We start from the raw sequence: 22,159 nt of genomic DNA, 5'->3' as shown, positions 1-22,159 counted from the left end.
ATTGCGTACCTAAATAAGACTGTCTTCCAGTGTAAAAACACAATAGAAGATGTTGGAATTGAACTCTAAGAGCTAATGAGAAATCATTTTATTTTGGAGAAAAAAAATGAAAAATGAAAAAGATGACTTAAATGAAACTAAAGAAAGCCAAAACCTGTGAATTGAGACTCTAGGACAAGAATTTCATAGCAAGCAGGGATTGTCTTGCTATTTAACACTTCAGTCTAATGGCTGAGAATCAACCATGACTGAGAGTACTAACACACACATGCACACAGCACAAATACACACATACCTGGACAGAGAGACGAGGGAGAAAGAGAGAACATGAATGGGGGAAGGGTAGAGAACGCGAGGGAGACACAGAATCTGAAGTAGGCTCCAGGCTCTGCGCTGTCAGCACAGAGCCTGAGCCTGATGCAGGGCTCAAACTCATGAACTGTGAGATCATGACCTGATCTGAAGTCAGACACTTGTTCGACTGAGCCACCTAGGTGCCCCTGCATCCTAATGTTTATTGCACTATTATTTCCAATAGCCAAAGTATAGGAGCAAAATAAGTGTCCATTGACAGATGAATGGATAAAGAATATGTGGTATATATTGAATATATATAATGGAATATTACTCAGCCATAAAAAAGAATGGGATCTTGCCATTTTTAGCAACATGGATGGACCTGGAGGGTATTGTAGAGAAATACATATTAGTGAGTTCACTTATATGTAGAATCTAAAAACCAAAACAAATACCAGAATGCATTCATAAATACAGAGATAAAGCTGATAATTGCCAAAGGAGAGGGGAGTAGGGAAGATGGGCAAAATAGGTAAAGGGAATTAAGAGACACATACTTCCAATTATAAAATAAATAAGTCACAGGGATAAAAAGTACAGCATAGGGGATATAGAGGATAGTATTGTAGTAATGTTGTTTGATGACAGACACCACTTTACTGTGGTGAGCATTGTGGAATGCATGAAACTGCACAATCAGTATGTGTACAGCTGAAACTAATATTACATGACAACTACAATAATATGTTTTTAATTGAATGATAAATAAGAAAAACCTTTTTATGTGCTTTTTAAAAGAGGCTTATTATTTAAATTAAATATATAGCTACAAAATGCAAAATCTCTTATATGATGAACAACTTATATATGTGACAGCACTGAGTGCATTTCTTGCCATATAATGTGAAGTTCTGTGCAGTACTTAAACAGTCAAACTTTCAGATCTTGCAGAGGTCTACAAGCATGTCATAGTGTATGATAAAGGATTTAATAAACATAAAAGTCACTACTTCCTCCACCATATTGCACTTGATTGCAATCAGCATGTTATAACCACAGTCTAATTATAAAACGTGAAATGTTTCATCCGCTCTTTTAGCATAGCTCTGTGCTGCATCTGTGGTCACTGGCCCATTGAACATAAATTTTAATTCTTTTTATGTTCAATTTGAATCTGAATTACACAGTTGATGCTAAACTATGCCAGAATTAAAACTCCCTTGAAGATAACTTGTCTGGTGAACTATTTTCAGGGACATGATTTCCCAAACATCCCTTGCATCATTCATGCAAATGAGCAATACTTCTGAAAACTTGTTCTGCTTACATTTCTAGAATTTTAATTCTAAGGTATTAAAGAACACAACCCAGGAGGTAACCAGGAATTCATGTTCTTTACTATTCTTCATAATAAGGATTTGATTGGACAAGAAATAGGATATCTAAGATTGGATTTTGATGTTTATTAACATAAAAGTCATTGAATATAAACAAGAGTTTTATCTTCTTTCTGTTGTTCTATTCTTCTACCTTCTTAGAGACAGCTATTTTCATGAATTAGATATATAGACATCCATTCTAGGTATTTATATATTTGATACATGAATATCCATCAGTTTAGTCAATAAATATTTATTGGTTGTTTACAATATGTTGGGTACTGGTGGGAAAATAAAACCAAGTCTGTGTGTTCAGGATGCTTTTAGTGAGTGCCCTGTATCTACTTAAATAGTTGGCTAGTTCCCTACCAGATTTTTTTCTTTACTTTCAGTTTTTCTGGGTAATTTTAAGTATCTCTTGGAAACATTGTATAGGTTTTATGTGTACATAAATAATCTATCTGTATCTCCTTTACCTACTTTGGCTGTTCTCCAAGCCCTCTCCACCTCTGGCATAAAAATATTGAATCGAGGGGCACCTGGGTGGCTCAGTTGATTGAGCATCCAAGTCTTGATTCCGGTGTGGGTCATGATCCTGGGGTCATGGGATCTATCCCTGCGTAGGGCTCTGTGCTGAGCGTGCCTCTTGCTTGGGATTCTCACTTTCACCCAACTGACATTCCCTCTGTCTCTAAAACAAAATTTTAAAAAATATATATTAAAATATATTGAATCACTATGATGTACACCTTGATACTAATGAGAATAGTTTATGTTAATTATATTTTGATAAAAAAGAAAACTGTTATAGTTAGAAAATATAAAAGTCTGTTTCTTTAAAATAGAATTCTAGTTTTAAATGTTTTTTATGTTAAAATAATTGGACTTTAAAATATTTTAAGCTGTTTGATTAATTTCTTTGTCTTTTACTTACCTTCATTAGTTTCTTTATTTGACTTTACCCTATTGCTTTCCTTTTTTTCATCTGTGCTTGAGGTAGATTTGTATTTTCTTTTTACCTTTTGGCACTATCAGAACATAGAAGTTCAATGTTCTATTTCTATTATGGTAATGATTACACTTTATTTTTATAGTGCATACCTAAAAATTCTAAAGTAGTCCATATTTTTACCTGCCTCCAAACAATGCAAGACCTTGAACACTTTGACAATTGCTATTACTGGCTGACCTCACTCATGAGAGAGGTCATGAGACATTTAAGTCTTATGGAAATATTTATTTTTTTAATGTATGTGATTTAACTGTTTCTGAATCTGGCTCCTCTATCTTCTTATATTGTTTCAACTATTCTTTAAAAGGCTGCATTTCTTAAATCAATATCTATCTAGAATCACAAAGAAAGTTAAGAGCATTTATCATTATTGCATTTTTACTAAAACAGCTTATATCCTAGATCCTAATAATGAACAATATACCAGTGGCTAAATAGAGTAATGCTGTCCCTTTAACTATTCCAACTCAACTGTTTTGCCCTTCTTTATGGGTATTAACCCTCTTAACATAAAGCTATTTAAAAATGCCAGTTTCAGAAGTATGAACCATAGGAAAGCAAAACGAAACAAAAAGAAGGCAAAAACAAAAAATCACCCATAAACTTTAAGTCCGTAGGAACCACATCTGCTTTATTTTCTTCGGTATCCATTTATTTGCATAGACTGTACATGTATGTGAATTTGTATGAGATGTATAGTGAATCTTCTGTTCAAAGAACTTTTTTAATACCCTAAGAGTGTTCCCCATCTCTGCATTAATGCTTTATTAACCCCTATTTATGTATATTATTACTTCTATATGCCTTTACTATATCTTCTGTTACATATCCTATGTCACCTTTTGTAATGATCTGTATCTCTTTTTTTTTTTGTCTTTTGTTTATCTCATCCTCAAGAATGTAAATTTCATGAAAGTAGGAACTTAGTGTTTCTTATTCACTGCTGGCAGGTTGTAGGCTCTTAAATATTTGTTAAGTTGAATAACATAAACTATATATTAAGATAATTGGGGACTTAACCAAGTTGTATAAATGAAAAGAGAATTGTATTTTTAATAGGTGATTACATATTAGCCACAACCCATCCCTACAAAAATGATCTTTACTTTTGCTTATAGGGTGTTTTAATACATTTAAATAGAACAAAACTAATATATTTTTAGAAAATGGAAGTTACTGAAATGAGCCATCAAAAAAGTTACAGAGGATGACTATTTTGATATCTTTAATAGAGGGCATGTTTTTTTAACTTGTCACTGGTTTATAGAAAACAATTCTGTTATAGTTCCATTTTGATTTTTATCTTAATATTTACTAGTTATCAATTTCATTAAAATAGTAGCCCACCTTTCTGAATTTAACACCTAACCACCATCTCATACATTTTTCTATTTTGCTTTGTCAGTCTAAACATGATCATTTTTACAACAAAAATGCCAACAAAAATGAATAGCACTAAACTCCAGTTGTAAGGAATTTTCAGAGTTCTCAACATCTTTTAAGATATAGAATAACTGTCAATGTACTAAACAAATGATTTTGGGTTTGGTGATGGAATTTGTTCAAGAGAATTTGTCAATTGATTTATTTATTTATGAGCTCATCCCTAATGGATGTGGCCGTGCATAATTTCTGAGAGCTTGCTGAAGTACATAATGTGTGTTTCCTTTTTCAGAAAGCCAGTTTGCCCTAGAAGGAATCTATATTTTCATCTTGCTCTGAGAGGTGCTGATTCCATCACTCAGTGCCTTTACTCTTAACATTTTGTGGTTCCTAAAAATATGTACTATGCAAACTTTCAGCAATAATTTATGAAGAAAAGAAATATTCCAGGCTTGTTTGAAAATAGAATAGACAGTCAAAAAAAAAAAAAAAAAAGGTGCCTATAAACAAAGCACATAAGGACTGTACAGGAAAGATTTCTAAGAAACAATAGTGGTCCCTTGGGTGATGCTAGAACCTTTTTGCAGAGCAACCAGAAAATAACCATGAAAACAATCCCCAAATATCTGAATCAGCAACAATTTTACTCTTTGCTCCTGCAACTTAACAGAGAGACTTAATAGCACTGTGAATCTACTCTAAGATCAACTTCTCCATCTACTGGCTGAAGGTCAAATTTTGATTTTTATCATAAGTGTTAAAAATGATGAACTTTATTTGTATGTGTATGTGTGAATATGTTTTCCATGATGAACACGTTATTTACTAATGACATAATTTATTCTCTTTAAATTACAACATAGTATGACTCAGAGGATCACAAAGTACATTTTGAAAATAATATTAATACTTTAAAATAGAAAAAAACGATTTGCATTGTTTTTGAAAGTTATTAATTTCATTATATCATGAGTAAAGGACCAGATATTTCTATTTCTCAAACGTATTTTATGAGGAATTTCTTGATATATTGGCATGTAGAAAAGTCATTTCTACTTGTTCAGCTTTGAAGGCACTTGCGGTATCACACTTTAGAGATTCATTATGGCTTTTCTTCCCCTCCATCTGTTTTCAGACAGCACTGAAATTGACAGATGATCTTACTTGGAGAATCTTAAACTTCAGCTTAGAAATCTGATTAAGAAATTAATAGAAACCAAAAACGTAATGTTAACTGCAAATTAGCAACTTCAGTTTAGGAAGAAAAATTGTTTGGCAATCTGAAAATGGTGTTGAATAAATGAGAGCATAAGGCAGACATTCCTCACAGCAAAATCTTGGTTCCTAAGAAAATTACAAGTCATATTACTTAGTCTGTCAACTGCTTACATGTTTTTTTACAAATTTCCTATCTATGTTATATTTCACCTGTCTTAAACAATATATCCTTGTCCTTCTCACTAATCCTAAGTGTCTAAAACTATAGATTGTCATCATTTGAAGGTCTTAACTGCCAACACAAAGCAATCTCACATCTCACAGATCTTTCCTGTCACAGAAATATGACCATGTTGACTACTCTGATTTATCTGATTCTTCCATCCTGTCAAGATACTTTTCTGTCCCTTATTTTTTTTTATAATTTCTTGTACACATTTTATAATAATTATCTAGAAGAACATGTTAAACATCCCTGCTAGAAGTGGTTATGATAGACTTTTTATATATATATATTTGTTTGTTTGTGGTTTGTTTGTTTAGGTGACCATAATGTGATGGAACTTTCTGTAGTTCAAAATATTCCAGCCATGATAGATGGGATGTATCTTTTCTTTCTCCGGAGTTCCCTTTCCTTCTCTGGTTTCTTCTATCTCCTTCAGAGCCATGTCATTGCATTCAAATACCATCTTGGTATGCCTTTCCCATGCCTTCTCTTTGCACAGCCATCCCTGGGCTTCTGGGCAGTGTCATATAAAAACAAATGCCATTGGGGCACCTGTCAGTTAAACGTCCAACTCTGGATTTTATCTCAGGTCATGATCTCATGGTTGGTGAGTTTGAGCACCACGTTGAGCCCCACGTTGGGCTCTGTGCTGACAGCGCAGAGCCTGCTTGGGATTCTCTCTCTCTCTCTCTCTCTCTCTCTCTCTCTCTCTCTCCCCCCTCCCCCTCCCTTGTGCCTGTACCTCCTCTCTCTCTCTCTCAAAATAAATAAATAAACTTAAAGAATGCCACTGCCAAGTGCCATTTATCACTCAAGTCTTCTGCAGGGATGCTTCACACCACCATTTCTGATACCCCTATTTCCTTTTGCAGGTGTTTCACTCTAGGATCTCAGATCTTCCTCTTAAAACTCTGCTCATGGGATCACCTCTGAATCACCACAGGATAGAGCTTGCCACAGGTTACAAGCAAACACTTTTCTGCTCCAAGAACTCAGTGCTCACTTTCATGAATCTTAAAGAATACAGTGGTCCCTACTGTAGCCATAGACAGCTAAATGTCACACCATTGGGATTTAAAACATATATCAGTCTTCTTTTCTTCAACATATCTATGCTATGGTTATGATTGGGGCTGGACAAAGCGAGTAATTGCCATATAGTACACACAGAACAATTTCTTGCATACGGTTCTCAGCTCCTGGTCCTGTGTTTAGATTATTGTCCCAGATTCTTTTTTTCCCTAGTGAATTTTCACACAGGAATCCTATAGACATCACCCCCATACCTTTGTGGGCCCCACCACTAATAAAAGCCTACTAGACCTGTCCTCATATATGTATATTCCAGGTAGTCAGCTCTCTTGGATGCTTCTTTTAAGGGTTTTCCTCAGTCTTTGTATAAATCAGTAGATTCTCCTCCTGAAGAGAAGGCATGTCAACCTGCATGTATGATGTCAACTATAAGCATAATTATTTTTATAAATCTCTGATTGTGCCGGACATGTGTAGTGGACATGACATTCTTTAAGTGATGGGTTCTTTTACCAGAGATTGACTTAAAAAGTTTATCACAATGGTGTTGGGGTGCCTGCGTGGCTTAGTCGGCTAAGAATCCAACTTCAGCTCAGGTCATGATCTCACGGTTCGTGGGTTAGAGCCCTGCGTCAAGCTCTGTGCTGACAGCTAGCTCAGAGCCTGGAGCCTGTCTTCGGATACTGTATCCCCCTCTCTCTGGCCCTCTCCTGCTCATGCTGTCTCTGTCTCTCTCTCAAAACTAAATAAAACATTTTTTAAAAAGGTGTAAAAATGTTTTCAACACAAATTCCAATAAGCACTATGACAGAGAAATGCCAGTTCCATGAAAAGGATGGTAGTGGAGAAGATACTTGAGATTTGGGGCAGAAGCAGAGAAGACCTCTTTGGGAAAGTGTTTTTTGAGCCAAGTCCCCTTGAGTCAGTGAAGAGTGAAGCAATGATGTTCCAGCCAAAGGAAATAATATGTGAGTATCTGTGAATGCAGTAAAACCTTCGGATCATTCAAAGAATTAAAATAATAGATAAGCAACTAAAGCAAAATGAGTGAAAGGGCACAGTAGATCATTACATAGTTGGTCTGTGAGCACTAGAGATAAGAATGTCAATGAAGGGCCCCTGGGCAGCTCAGTCAGTTAAACGACCAACTCTTGATTTCTGCTCAGGTCAAGATCTCTCAGTCATAAGACTGAGTCCCACATGGGGCTCTGTGCTGAGCCTGGAACCTACCTAAATTTCTCTCTCCCTCTGTCCTTTCTCCTATTGCACTGTCTCTCTAAAATAAAAAAGATTAATTAATTAAAATAAAAAAGAATGTCAATGAAAATGTACAATGTAACAAAATATATAATTAAAATAAAATAGAACATTTTAATTCTATCATCTAATAATGTATTTAGCAAGACTTTATATTTTTAGAGCAATTTTATTTTCATAATAAAATTGAAGGGAAGGCACAGACATTTCTCACATACACCCTGCCCTGGTGCATGTAGTACCCTCCCCCATTATCAACATCCCCCAAGAGAAAAGTACATTTGTTATAAGAGATGAATGTACATTGTCACATCATAATCATCCGAAGTCCATATTTTACATTACTGTTTTCTCTGAGAGTTATATATTCTGTGAGTTTGGACAACTACATAATGACATGTATCCATCTATTATAGTATTATACACAGTATATTCACTGCCCTAAAGATCCTCTGTGCTCTGCCTGTTTGTCCTTCCCTTCCCCCTAACTCTGGGCAACAGTTGATCTTTTTATTGTCTCCATAGTTTTGCTATTTCCAGAATGCCATAGAGTTGAAAGCATACAGTATGTAGCCTTTTCAGATTGGCTTCTTTCACTTAATAATATGCATTTAAGTTCTTTGCAGGTCTCTTCATGAGTTGATAGCTCATTTCTTTTTAGCACTGAATAATATTCCATTGTCTGGATATATCATAGTTTACCCATTTACCTACTGGAGTATACCTTTGTTGCTTCCAAGTATTGTCAAATTTTATGAATAAAACTGATATAAACACCATATATAAGCATTTGTATGGACATGTTTTCAACCACTTAGTATAAATACCAACTAGTGCGATTGCTGGATCTTATGTGAAGGGTATTTAATCCCACAAGCATGATGATCAGCATTCTTGTTGCTCCAAATCCTCACCAGCATTTGATGGTGTCAGTGTTATGGGTTTTGGCTCTTCTAATAGGTCTGTTATGATATCAAATTTTGTTTTAATTTGCATTTCCCTGATACGATGAAATATGATAAGGAACACCTTTTCATATTTGTGTTTTTTGGTTTTTGGTTTTTTTTGCCATCTGTATACAGTTTGGGGGAAGATGCCTGTTAAGATGTTTGGCCCATTTTTAATGGATGTTTTTATAGGCCTCTATCAAATGTATCTTTTGCAATTATTTTCTCCCAGTTTGTGGCTTGCCTTTTCATTCTCTTGACATTACCTTTCTCAAAGCAGAAGTTTCTAATTTTAATGCAATCCAGCTTATAAATTATTTCATTTATGGATTGTACCATTGGTATTTCACCTAAAAAAGTACATATACCTAAAAGTATATTTTCTAAGGTCATCTAGGTTTTCTCCTCTCTTACCTTCTAGAAGTTTCATGGTTTGCATTTTATACTTTTGTCTGTGATCTATTTTGAGTTACTTTTTGTAAAAGTGTAAAGTCTACATTCCTGTTTTTTTTTTTTTTTTTGCGTGTGCATGTCCAGTTGCTCCAGCACCATTTTGAAAAGACTATCTTTAGTCTTGCATTGCTTTTATTCCTTTGTCAAAAGTTAGTTGACTGTATTTATGTGGATCTATTCTGGGCTCTGTATTCTGTCCCATTGATGTATTGGTCTATTCTTTCACCAATACCACATTGTCTTGTTACTGTAGCTTCATAGTAAATCTTGAAGTAGGGTAGTGTCAGCTCTTCAATTTTGTTCTTCTGCTTTAATATTGCATTAGTTATTCTGGGTCTTTTGTCTTGTTAGTTACGTATTTTTAAATAATTTATTAGAGTCAAATGTAGAAACATGCTGTATTATAACTCAGAAAAAATAGCTTAGAAAAGAATTTGCAGTTTTTATATATATGTAAGCTATCTTACAATTTGAATAAGGTTCTGATTCCATATTTGTATTTATTTATTCTCAATCTACTACCCATTATTTAATTGGACCCATTGTTTACCTGTTTAAACTATGTAAAGAACACATTCATTGTTACCATAGATAGCCATGTCAAATGAGCATGAATTCTTGGTGATTATGATAGACAAGATTTGGGCATTTAGTTAGCATCCTGCATATAGATGATATAGGTTGGAAATAAAACAATGTAAAATTTTAAGATAGAAGTAATGGATGGCTAAGGAAATAAAGAAGGAAACCTGTAAATAGGTAATCACTGTTGTAAAAGCTCAAACTCATGAGAAAGAAAAGCAATTTAAAACCATGATACATTTTTTTTTAATTTAAAGAAGATAAGTCTCCATGCTGTCTGGATAAGAGGAATTCTCATATACTGATGAATTGTTATTTTTTAAACCATTTTTAGACAGAAGACAGCAGGTTTACAATTCATGCCATGAAACATAAAAATATTTTTCTAACAATCTATCCAAGGTAAAAAAATTGTGTCTAGATTTATACATGAAGACACTCATCGATGTAGATCCTTTAGGATTAGTTCTCAACATCATGGAGAATGTTGCAGGGGTTTGTAAACAGTTTCAGAATAAGGGAAAAGTGAAGCAGATCAAGATTTAAAGCAATTAAAGAGGCTTTGAAAGAATATTTTAAAAAATTCAAGGAATGTGACTTGTATTTCTAGAGCAATATTTTCAAATGTTAAAGTTCCCATGAATCAGCTTGAGATCTTGTTAAAAGCAAATTGTGATTCAGTAGGTCTGAGAAGGACCTGAGATTCTGTGTCTCTAACAAGGTCCCAGGTGGTGCTGAGGCTGTGTTCTCATTACATTCTTTAGCGGGGTCTAAAGAACATGCAATGAGGAGTAGCTGTGAGGCCAAATTTTATGCTTACAAGCCTCTTCTATTTTTAAATTGAATAGTATAATTAATATGTCATTTTTGGACAGGGAACATGAGCCAAATACTTCTATTTAGTGTTAAAATAATAAAATCACTGCCATTTGGTTCTTATACTCTTACTGAACTTTTTTCAAGTGTCCTCTTTAGTGACCTTATAGCAGCTGCACCCACATGAAGTATGCCAGTACATGGAAACTTCTGCATTTATAAGTTAAGGTGACAATTGCATAGTTTTGTTAAGCATTTTGAGTTCACTTTCCTTTTACATGGGAATTAGTCAGTAAGGAAAAATAGCACAGAAAAGAAGTTACAAAAAGTCCAGCTCTTTATTTAATGTAATAGAGTATAATGGAGAAACAAGTCATGTAAGGATTATGGAAGAGTGGGGATTAAATAACTAGGACATTAGAATGATTGCAATGTTTTAAAACAAGATCATCTGACCAGAGAGAGATGGATTGTCAAAGTTATATCTGAAAATTAATGTCTTCAATGTATAATTGTAGCTCATGGCCTTTTATCAACCCCAACTATCAGACACTGTGCTGACAGTTTCCATCATTGCATGAAAGTTTTATTTTAAAATTTAAAGAGTATAAAACTTTGACATTTGCAAAGATTTTAGAAAGAGGGGGAACCAAAAGCAAACGTCTTGACTATTATTTTACCTTTACACTTTTAAGACTTTTCATGAAAATTTACATTAACTACGATATTGCATTCCTGTGCTCAAATCATTGGGAATGAATAAAAATTGAATTTACAAATGAATAATTAATTAGAGTCAATTATATTACTAAAGCAATGGCCTAATTATTAGTCATTTTAATAATTAACATTGTAGATATCTTTTTTATGTTTTTAAGATATCCTTCAGTCAGTATTTATAACTTCTTGATTATTTTTTACTTAATTACCAAAGGAGAATGAAGGTATTTATTGCTAACATGATTATTTTAGAACCATTTTGTGTGAGGAATGTTATTTAATTCACTTTTAATTCACAATGAAATGTTTTCTCTTAATTTTGAGCAAATTGCTCTGCTGGTTCATCACGGTGCTATAGATTGTCTGGTAGATGTTATCTTAGAAAGTAGAAGTGGATATATATGTGAATTTAATATTCGTGAAGAATATAAAGCATATGATCCCACATTCACAGTAACTGAATTCAGATGTACCAAATGCTGACAAGAAAGCTCCTGAGAATACTGCATGACCTCAGAATTAAACATAATCATCAAACAATGGCTGGAGATTCATCAAAGCAGAATTCTCCACCACCAGGCCCCTTGACCCTTCAAGGAGGCATTGCCAAAAGGGGGCTGAGGCTGCCAACAAACATTGAAATGAACATTCTGCAGAAGAGTTTACCTAATGCTATGAAATTATTTCTTTATTTATCCAGTCCTAAGCAATTAAGTGGTATTTTTCTTTTTCTTTCTTTTTTTAGAGTACTTTCTTACCAATAAGAAATTACTTTTCCCTGTTTCTTGTTGTTAAATATAAATCATACTCATTTTTCATTAAAAATCACTGAGATTAAGATATTTATTCATTAACCATAGCTAAAATGAATCCCTATAAAGGGAATTAACACTGGCTACATTTAAATGCTGTCTTTCAAATGATAACTTGCTTGTCCATGAGGTGTTTTGTTTATCTAAGGGGAACTCTCCTTTCAACTGTCTTAAAGCCATGGTACATGAAATAGCATGCTTCCTCTTATATGTATTCTACCCTGATAATTGACAGGCATGCTTCTACTTATAAAGCAAACTAAGAGGACAGGTCTCTGCAGGTACCAGTCACCAGGTGCATATGAAATGAAGCATCATATATCCTGAATTGTCTCTTCCAAAGCTGGAACATTTTAAGGAAGAAGTTTTCAGAATTCTTTCTTTTTTTTTTTTTTTTAACATTTACTTATTGCTGAGAGACAGAGAGAGACAAGGCACAAGCAGGGGAGGGCCAAAGAGGAGAAGGGAGGGACATAGAATCCCAAGCAGGCTTCATGCTCTGAGTTGTCAGCACAGAGCAGGAAGCGGAGCTCGAACCCATGAACCGTGAGATAATGATCTGAGTAGAAGTTAGACACTTAACTGACTGAGCCACTCAAGTGCCCCTAAAATTATTTCTATCTGTAAATCAATAATGTTTGCTGTGATTCTTCATATGGAATCATCTATATCTATAATATATTGTCTCTCATATTTTAATGACTCTTACTTAAAGATGCAGACTGCCTTAAAATTAAATGTTGGATAATATAAGTTCTATTTATGGAATGGATTGTGTATGTATCATATATAACATATATATTATATATTTAATGTATATTTTATATTTATTATTTGTTTTAAAGAGAGAATGCAAGCAGGGGAGAAGGGCAGAGGGAGAAAGAGAGAATCTAAAACAAGCTCCACACTCAGCACAGAGCCCTACCTGGGGCTTGATTCTGGGATTTTGACCTGAGCCAAAATCAAAAGTTAGATGCTCAACTGTCTGAGCCACCCAGGCACCCCTAAATACACTTTTTATCTTTAAATAGTACTCAATAATTATCTTTATTTGTTATGGAATTCTGCCAGATCAGAATATTAGTATGGTCTGCTAAATTCAAGAATTTTATTATTCACTTATTTTTTGTTGAATTTTCCATGACAAAAGGAAAATAGAATCCTGACCACACTTTTCAAATTTTCACCTTTTTCTTTCAAGTTCTTATTTGTTCTTATTTAATAAGCTTTCAAAATGAAATAACATGCCTGAATAAATGAGTGAGCATATATTTTTAAAAAGTGAATATTTAGGGATTTCAAAAGGCTCTTTTACTTTTGAAATATCTGGAAAAGTTGTCATTTTAATTTTTTATGTATTTAAACATTTTGTTTGATTTTGCTTTGATTTTTCACTGAGTTTTCTCTATAAAACTAGAACTGTAAATCAAATGGCATGTGCTCCTACAAAGACATTTACGTTTATTTTTAAAGTATATGCATTATATACATTTGCATGTATGTATATATGAGATATACTTCTCTTTATATAACCTTGGTTATTAACTGCAAAACCATGTGGAAGTGAGGTGTTTCCAATTGTTTGCATCTTTTGGAAAATACAATCAAGTTTGGGAGCCATGACCTTTAATGTTGTAATTGAAACAAAATACAAAAGAAAAGAGACTCTGGGAGGAGAGAGACAATGTGGGGGGGGTGGAGAAGAAGGGGGAGGAGGAGGAGGAGAAAGAAGAAAAGGACAGAGAAGAGAAGAAATATCACATGTGCCTCAGTTAATCATTGAATTATTTATGAAGGAAACATCATTTTGATCTGATTTGGGAAGGACCATAACTTAGAAAGGAAGGCATGGCAACTCTTCGAAGTAGCATTAAAGATCATGACCATGATCCGGGACTGAAGGAGCTCTAAAGTTCCATGGAATACTGAGTCTTCACCTCTGTTTCTTCACAAATCTGCACGCCTAATCAAGATGAACTGCAGAAAGTCCTTTTTATCAATAGGTCAACAAACCTTTCTTGAAATATTGTTCTGTATATAAGATTATACCAGACACTCTAAAAATGACAAACACTAAACATTGTTCTTTCCTTTAAGGTGTTAAAAATTTAGTTGACAGCTAAAGTGCCAACATACTAAAGCAGTTGGAAGCCAAATTTCAATGCAAATGGCTTCATAGATTCTGATTCCAGAAGCCCTAAGGTTTAAGGCAGTAGTATCTTTTGAACATTATTATGGCTAAATCTCAGTTTGGAAGTGTGGAAAATAATAAAAAGTGTCAATCTCTCTGCTTGTCTATAGGTAATATACTAAATTGAGTCTCAGAAAAAGATGCAACATAGCCCACCTAAGATTCAGTAGTAACTGGAAATTTGAGAGTTTCTATGAGTGACATCATAGAATAGAACGCATTTGAAACTGTGATACCTACCTCTTCACAGTTTTTCTACATATATAGTTTCTTTTCTGTACTTTTTTTCCTTATGATTTCCTGAATCTAATTCTTCAATTAGGGAAGCAGTCTACATTAATGGTTAAGTAGTTGTTAGTAAATGTCGCCAATGAGCACCATTACTAAGGTTAGCATTTTACAGTGATAGTAATCTATTGTGAATACAATAATAGAGAAGTCAATATACGTCATAATACGTGTTTTCCTGTAATCAGTTGGAGATACTGTGTTCATTTCTGTAGCCTTTAAGTGTCATTATCATAAAAATGCTTTGTTTTCAAAATACTTCAGATACTATGCACAATATTTATAAAATAGGATTTTCATTATTCTAAAAAATTTACCTCTATAGTTTTCTAAATCAAGTTCACCATTTTAACTTTCTCAGTCTCTGCAAAAGGCATTTCCTTAGATTTTAAACATTTCATATGATTAGCTTGTTATATCAACATGCTACCAGATAGAAGGCTATGTTTGTTAGCACCTCTCCTCAGGTACATTAAATTAATTGAGCATATTGTGGCCTTTGCAGCATGATCTTTTGCTTGTAAATGATTCATGTTGCGTCCCAACCACAGTGAACATCAAACTTTCACCAGAAACAGATGGAGGAATGATCTTGGCCATTTGTGGCAATCTCAGGTTCATCCAGGAAAAACTGAAGTTTGTTGAAAATTGACCTCAATATGCTGTTGGGCAGGTTTGATTCACCTCAGGTGTGTGGTTTTACTGAGAAAGTAATCAGCACCAGCAGATGGACCTCTCTGGGTTCACTTTCCCAGGCAATTAAAAATCTGTTGCTAGAATATGAAACTATCAAATATTTTGATATCTCTATGTGGCAGCTCTTCCCATCAATTTATGATCCCAAAAATAAAGATCTGGTCCCCATACTCCCCATGCCAGATTACCCTATTAGGCCATGTTTTTGTATTATGAAACAGTTATTTTCTCTTTTATTTAAAAAGTTGTTTATTTATTTTGAGAGAGACAAAGAGGGGCAGAGAGAGAGGGAGACAGAAGCTCAAACAGGCTCTGTGCTTCCAGCACAGAGCTTGATGCAGGGCTTGAACCCATGAACCCTGAGTTCATGACCTGAGCCAAAATCAAGAGTCGGATGCTCAACTGACTAAGCCACCCAGATGCTCCTAAAAACCGTATTTTTAAAGTAAAAGTTTAAGTAATCAAATATCCTTCACTTTGTGCCCCACTGCTTTCCTAGATTATGCCTTTTTCCCCTACATGCTTAGACATTATTTGCACTTTCAAAAAAAGCTAACAACTTTTCCATGACTTTTCCATACCTTGCCATAGTTTGTGATAAATTAAGTGATGATATATTACTGTCTGTTTTTTTAAATATGATAGTGCTGCCAATATGGTGGTGAGAGTTATGTTATCAGTTCTGTTATTAATTTACAGTCACTGACCCACTCACTTTATTGTCATACTTTCTTATTCTCATGATCATGAACAGAATTTTATGAGACAGATGCCCAGACCAAGTGGCAAAGTTAAGCGAGGTCCATTTATATAATAGAATTTATGAAGTCCAATTTGTGCCAAGAAGATAGCCTGATTTGATGGCATAATATGTCAAATGGGCAATTAATTATTTTAGGAATATTTTTTAAAGGGAGTTGTTTCTCTGCAGAAGTTATGAAACAGAGTTTTATCTAAGTCAAAGGATTTAACTTTGTATATTGTTACTAATAACCCTACAACTATGAGAAAAAAACTTTAAGGCATATAAATGAATTAGTGTGAATGCAGTATATGCAAAGTGAAATTATTTGCCCATGTTCAGTCAATAATTAGAATAATTCTTACAAAAAATTAAAATAAGAAAGAGTTCTCTTAATGTGATCTCTGTTAAAATGCAGTTATTTTCATTCAAAGTGACATAAAAGTTAATTCTTTATTTCATCCACCATTTATTGAGTACCTATATGACCCAGCATTGGTCTATGTGGTACCTTTGAACAAGCTCCTACAAAATACAGCCCCAGGAGAACACAGTCAGGCACTAGGGGGTAGTGCTATCAAGCAGTACATAGACTGGAATCATACCACAATTTACCTCCTCTGACTGCTATCCTTGTGCACTGAACAACCTGTGCAATGTTATGAGTTGGTCCTAAAACCTACAATCCCTGGGAGCGAGGACATCAATGGGGAACAAAACAAGAACTCTCTAAGCCCTAAGAAATACAAATGTGTAAAAAGACAGACGCTAAGTAATTACTTACACAAATACATACATTAAATGCTTTGAAAGAAAATATAATTGGAGAATATTACTGGAGAAGCTTCATTTGCATTGGGAGATCAACGTAATCTCTGAGAAAGTGATGTTTAGGCTTAAGTCTGAAGCATGATTAGCAGTAAAGTGTGGTGAGGAAAAGTTGTAGGTAGAACAAACGGCCTGCTATGACATTTATTTGGCAAAAGAGCTTCCCCATACATCAGAAAGAGAAAGGGGGCTTCTGTTCTTGGAACTTAAGGAGCAAGCCTAGAATTTTGTTAAGTAAATTCTAGATTGGGCAGAATCTTTGAGCTATAGGTTCAGAATTTTAAGTTTTTTATCCTAAGTTTAATGGTCAGACACTGAAGGATGTTAACAGAGGAAGTAATGTGATCATACATATGTTGAAATAAAATCACTGTGGCCTAGGTGTGTAAAATGGCTTGGAGAAGGGAAAACTACATAAAGGGAAAGAATAAAGGGATTTTGCAATAGTCTAGGTGAGAGAGGATGATGCTTGGCCTAAGAGGTCACCAAGGGTGCTGAATAGAGTTTAGGAAAAAAAATCAATCTATTGACCTCTGGGATGAATTGAAGATTTCAAGGTTGATGCCCCAGTGTGAGTTAGCAAATGGATGAGTAAAGTTACCACTTAAGGAGAAAGGAATTGCTGGAAGAGGGACAAATTTGGATATCAAATGTTCTCTACAGGGAGAGGATAGTGAGATGTGCCCAAAAATGCATCAACTAAATAGTTGTATATATGAGTCTAGACCTTGAGAAAAGGGTCTTATTAGGGATAGAAGAGTAAATGTTGATAATAACTAGATGAAATTTCAAGCCATGGACATGAGTCAGCTTACCTACAGAAGGAGTTTAGTTTTTTAATGTCTATTTATTTTTGAGAGAGAGAGAGAGACAGAGAGCATGAGCTGGGGAGGGGTAGAGAGAGGAGGAGACAGAATCCAAACCAGGCCAGGCTGTGAACTGCCAGCACAGAGCTTGACACAGAGCTCAAACTCACAGACTGGAGATCATGACCTGAGCCAAAGTCAGATGCTTAATCAACTGAGCCACTCAGGTGCCCCCAGAAACAGTTTAAAGTAGAAGAGTGTAAAGTTAGAGCTTGTCAAGTAGTAATCCAAGAGGATTGAGAAAAACCAGAAGAGAGTGATACCACAGAGACAATGAGCATATATGTATGGAATGCAGCCCATAAAATATATGTCTGTTCGAATTAATAAATTTATGTCACTGATGACTTAGCAAGAAAAGTTTTATTAAATTGGAAAGAATGATGAGAGAATGGAACTTGTTAGCAACTTCTGCTCTACAGAGGATTACAAAGACTAATGTAAAGAAGAAAACACATCTAAATCTGTATAAAATCAGGTGATATATATGTGTCTATATATATGTGTGGATATATATTTGTATGCAGATATTGTCTAATATATGTTTAAATATTGATGGAGAGGAACCAGTATAGACAGATATACTTAAATGCAGGGGAATGTTTGAATAATCAAAAGAGGGACATCCCTGAATCTCTGATAAAGAAAGATCCAGAAAATACATGGAAAGCCAGACTTTTGTCATAAAAAAGTGTGCTTTTTCCGTTCTAACAGAAGGAAAAAATAGAAGGTGATTATTAGCAGTGGTTGGTGGTAAAGAATCATGAATGGGACAATGAAAGATGGCTTTGCTATTTATTAGAATGAAGCAGAGCCATTCAATGAGAATGAGGGTAGGGAGGTTAGATCAGAAATTTAAGAAACCTGAAGAAAAGTATGTAATGGGTGTTGAAGGGAAGAGGTAGGTAGGTAACAGTTGCAGGCTGTATAGGGTGACCCACAGAATTTGGTGGTTTTTAATCTGAAAAACAGATGAGTGTGATCACTTAAGTGATCTGGAAGGATATCAGATTACAATGAAGGTGTTCTTTGAATTTGTGTAGCTCTTGTGATGATAAATTAGTGAAGAATAAGACAAAGTTGTTTCAGGAAAAAGAACTGTAATGTGAATATCTGTGAACACAGTAAAACTTTAACTCATTCAATAACATAAAGTAAGTGTAACATAAAATAAGTGGTTAAAGGAAAGTGAGTGACAGGCACCGTGAAACATGAAGTTAGTACATGGGGACTAGAGATAAAAATATTAGTGAAAGTGGACAAGATAATAAAATATATCAGACTTGGAAAAAGTACAAACATATACTTCTAGCCCTATGCACCTAAGAATTTTAAAACAATTACTGTTGTCAAAAGATATCATATTAGAGAGCACTGTGACTGAATCTGAGTCACTGAGATGACAAGACCAGCATGTCCCACTGGGTACAGTTGGATAAGACTCAGTGAGAGAGATTAGAGATAAGGAGATAATAAAACTGAGGGAACAAGGTGTTAGACCAATTGCCCTTAGGAACATCAATATTATTGATGGAATTCGCTGTAATGGGGGAACCAGCAGCACTGAGTCTGCATGGGATGCCAATGACTTCTAGGGTTTTAGTAAAAGGAAGGTGTTAGAGTAATATTGTTTCAGGGTGTTTCTCAAATAAACAGTTAAAAACAAAGGGGTTATATATTTATTTACTTGTTTCTTCACTCATTTATAAAATAAAAGTGTTTCCGTGGTCTACGAAGGTCACTGAGAAACTTTCACACATGGTCATTCACTGAGTGGGAGAGAAAAAGGAAGATAGCAGCAGAGAGAAAAAAAAATCAAGTTTCTAACAAGATCGGAGGGCAGGGGGATCAGTTTGAAAAGATATTGTAGCTATAGATACTTTCACAGATTGCATTCTTTTGAGAATATTTTCTGTCTCTTTTCATTTACAATATTAAAAAGCAGTGGCTAACAAGTAACCAAGGAAATGGGCTTTTCATACTTCTAGCATAATCCTTAAAAAACAACTAGTAAATGTAAAAATGTCAAAGATAAATGATTAGGCTATGCTGAATAATTAAGTGTGACTGCTTTTAATTCTCCTGGAACTAGATAAAATTCTGTATCTGAGAACACATTAGAGATAATCAATGTTAAAGACAATATTCTGTGCAATACTGAATTAGGTAACCATGGAGAATAAAGTAGTTGAGTCATTTAGAAGGCATGTATGGCAATCAGCACAGAGTCACGAAAATCATTTCCTGTGGGACTGTCCTGATAAAAATTTTATGTGCATTTCAAACCCAGTTTCAGTGAGCTATCTGCACAAGGTCTGACTTTACTAATGTGGTAGCTTTCATGTAGATTGCAGGATTATTTAGATCTATGCCAGTGAACATATAACTAAACAAATTTTGAATGCTTTATACATCTTTTAAAAAAATATTACTCTTTCCTATGTAGTTTTAAATGCAGTTATGCTGATTAACATTTATTAGATTCTTACATTCTAGGTACCTCATTTTAGAAATGCAGAAAAACTATGGTTTATTTAGTTTATCTTGGCGTTCTTTTCATTATCCTCATGATATACCATTTAAACATAGATAACTCGGTTAATCAAAGCTTACTTCATATTACTGTATGTGTACTAGATAAATAAAAGTAATCTATATCACATTTAGGTTCTAATAAAATAAGCAAAGCAAATGACACTTAAGCTTTAAATGCGATTCCTATTCATAGAAATGGTTTTCTACAAAGTAATCAAAAGTTATTTGTTTCACTTTAAGTTTTTATTATTTTACTTAACATATCAATTGTTTGTAAATTTATGAGGAAATAAATATAAACACTTCTTCTATGTACATTAAGGAAGGGAAGGGTTTTTTTTTTTTACATTAAATTTTGTAAACCAATCAAGCAGAATCTTCCAGGTTAACAAGCATCTGTTGAGAGCCATCTGCAGCTATAAATTCAGAAATGTAAGCCTCAATGGAAATTGTGCATTTTCAGAAATTCCCTAGGACTTTGATTAATGGCAAATAACACATACACACATACACACACACACACACACACACACACACATCCTCTCTCCCTTCCTCCCTCTCTCTTTCTCTCTGTCACACAAACACACATACATACACACACATCTATACAAATTTTTGAGTATAAATTAGAACATATAGGAGTGATTATTTTAACTTACCCAAACTACATATGTATACTTGACCTATTCATAGTCATTATTAGACAAAATATCACTGATATTAGTTAGAGGATTTAACTTTACTCATTGTAATGTAAAGAGCATCAAGGAAAGGAAATTTATGACAAAATCCAGTGATGATGAAGGATGAACAGGGAATTCTGGGGTATTAAACAAAATGATAAACATATGGCCAAGGAATAACTATTCTAATGGGACTAAGTGACTACTCTTCGGAAGTAAAAAGATATTTTCACTCATGGTCCTTGCTTTTGAATTCCTGCCTCAGACAACAACAACAACAACAACAAAAACAGGCTCCCCAGAGTTTTGAGACATATTGAATGGTAAAAGTGAAGTTCATTGGGTAATCAACCCATTTAGTTTTTCTAAAGTTACATCTTCATATAATTTAATCAAAATATTTGTAAGACTAACTCTCACTTAAAATACTAAATGAATGATATTTAAAATAAAAAATAGCAATGAGTCCTAATTATCATCACCATAACATATTTTATGGATTTCATAAAGTGTTAAAAATCAAGACAGTATATTTAAGACTTCTGAAGTTGAAGACTATGATTTTCAAATAAAGCTTTTAAATATATTTCATCAGTTACTTTTTAAATTATACGATTCAAAGCTAGAACTTAATGTAAATGTGGAGCATTACCTTACCATTATTATTACAGAAATAAAAATTCTTTATTTGAGTCTCAGTAATCTGTAATATAGATGAATTAAATATTTCTATTTTCAGTTATATGGCCCTCAAATTAAACTGTGTTCAAGTACTTGGAGAGATTGCTGAGAGTATTTATAGATTTCCAAATGATTGAGTTTTCATTCTTCTTAAAATTACTATGTAAGTGTTCTGTAAACTGCAAAGTGTTATGCAAATATTAGCTACTATTATTAGACTTTTCCAAAGACATCTGCCAAGACAAGATGAAAATATATATGTACTGTAGTACATATCTGTGGTTGAGCAAAGGATGTGGTTTGTGTCATACTTCATGTAGAGAGCTCATTAATATTCACATGCTCATCTTACTCACCAATGCAATCTGTAAGTCTTGCTCCCGAGCAAAATTTCAAGGAGGTTAAGGAAAATCTGGACTATTTATCAGAGTTTTTCTGAATATAGTTCCAAACATCCTAATTTTTAAAAGCACAATAGTTTATGTTCTGTATTTTCTACACACACACACACACAC

General features: G+C 34.0%; 1 protein-coding gene and 1 long non-coding RNA gene across 2 annotated transcripts in view; one reads left to right on the top strand and one right to left on the bottom strand.

Moving 5' to 3' along the window:
* The window catches only part of GALNTL6 (polypeptide N-acetylgalactosaminyltransferase like 6), a 1,147,170-nt gene that overhangs the window by 324,328 nt on the left and 800,683 nt on the right, over nt 1-22,159 (top strand). The window lies entirely within an intron of this gene.
* Nucleotides 2,142-22,159, bottom strand: part of LOC144244386 (uncharacterized) — a 52,200-nt gene continuing 32,182 nt past the window's right edge. Inside the window, exon 4 of the long non-coding RNA XR_013338931.1 lies at nt 2,142-2,367. This is a non-coding gene — a long non-coding RNA (uncharacterized LOC144244386). The remainder of the gene's footprint in view (nt 2,368-22,159) is intronic.

The sequence above is a fragment of the Crocuta crocuta genome, unplaced genomic scaffold (assembly GCF_008692635.1).
Source record: "Crocuta crocuta isolate KB4526 unplaced genomic scaffold, BGI_CrCroc_1.0 scaffold158, whole genome shotgun sequence".
In the NCBI taxonomy this organism is placed as follows: Eukaryota; Metazoa; Chordata; class Mammalia; order Carnivora; family Hyaenidae; genus Crocuta; species Crocuta crocuta.
This window is presented reverse-complemented; position numbering and strand designations above follow the sequence as displayed.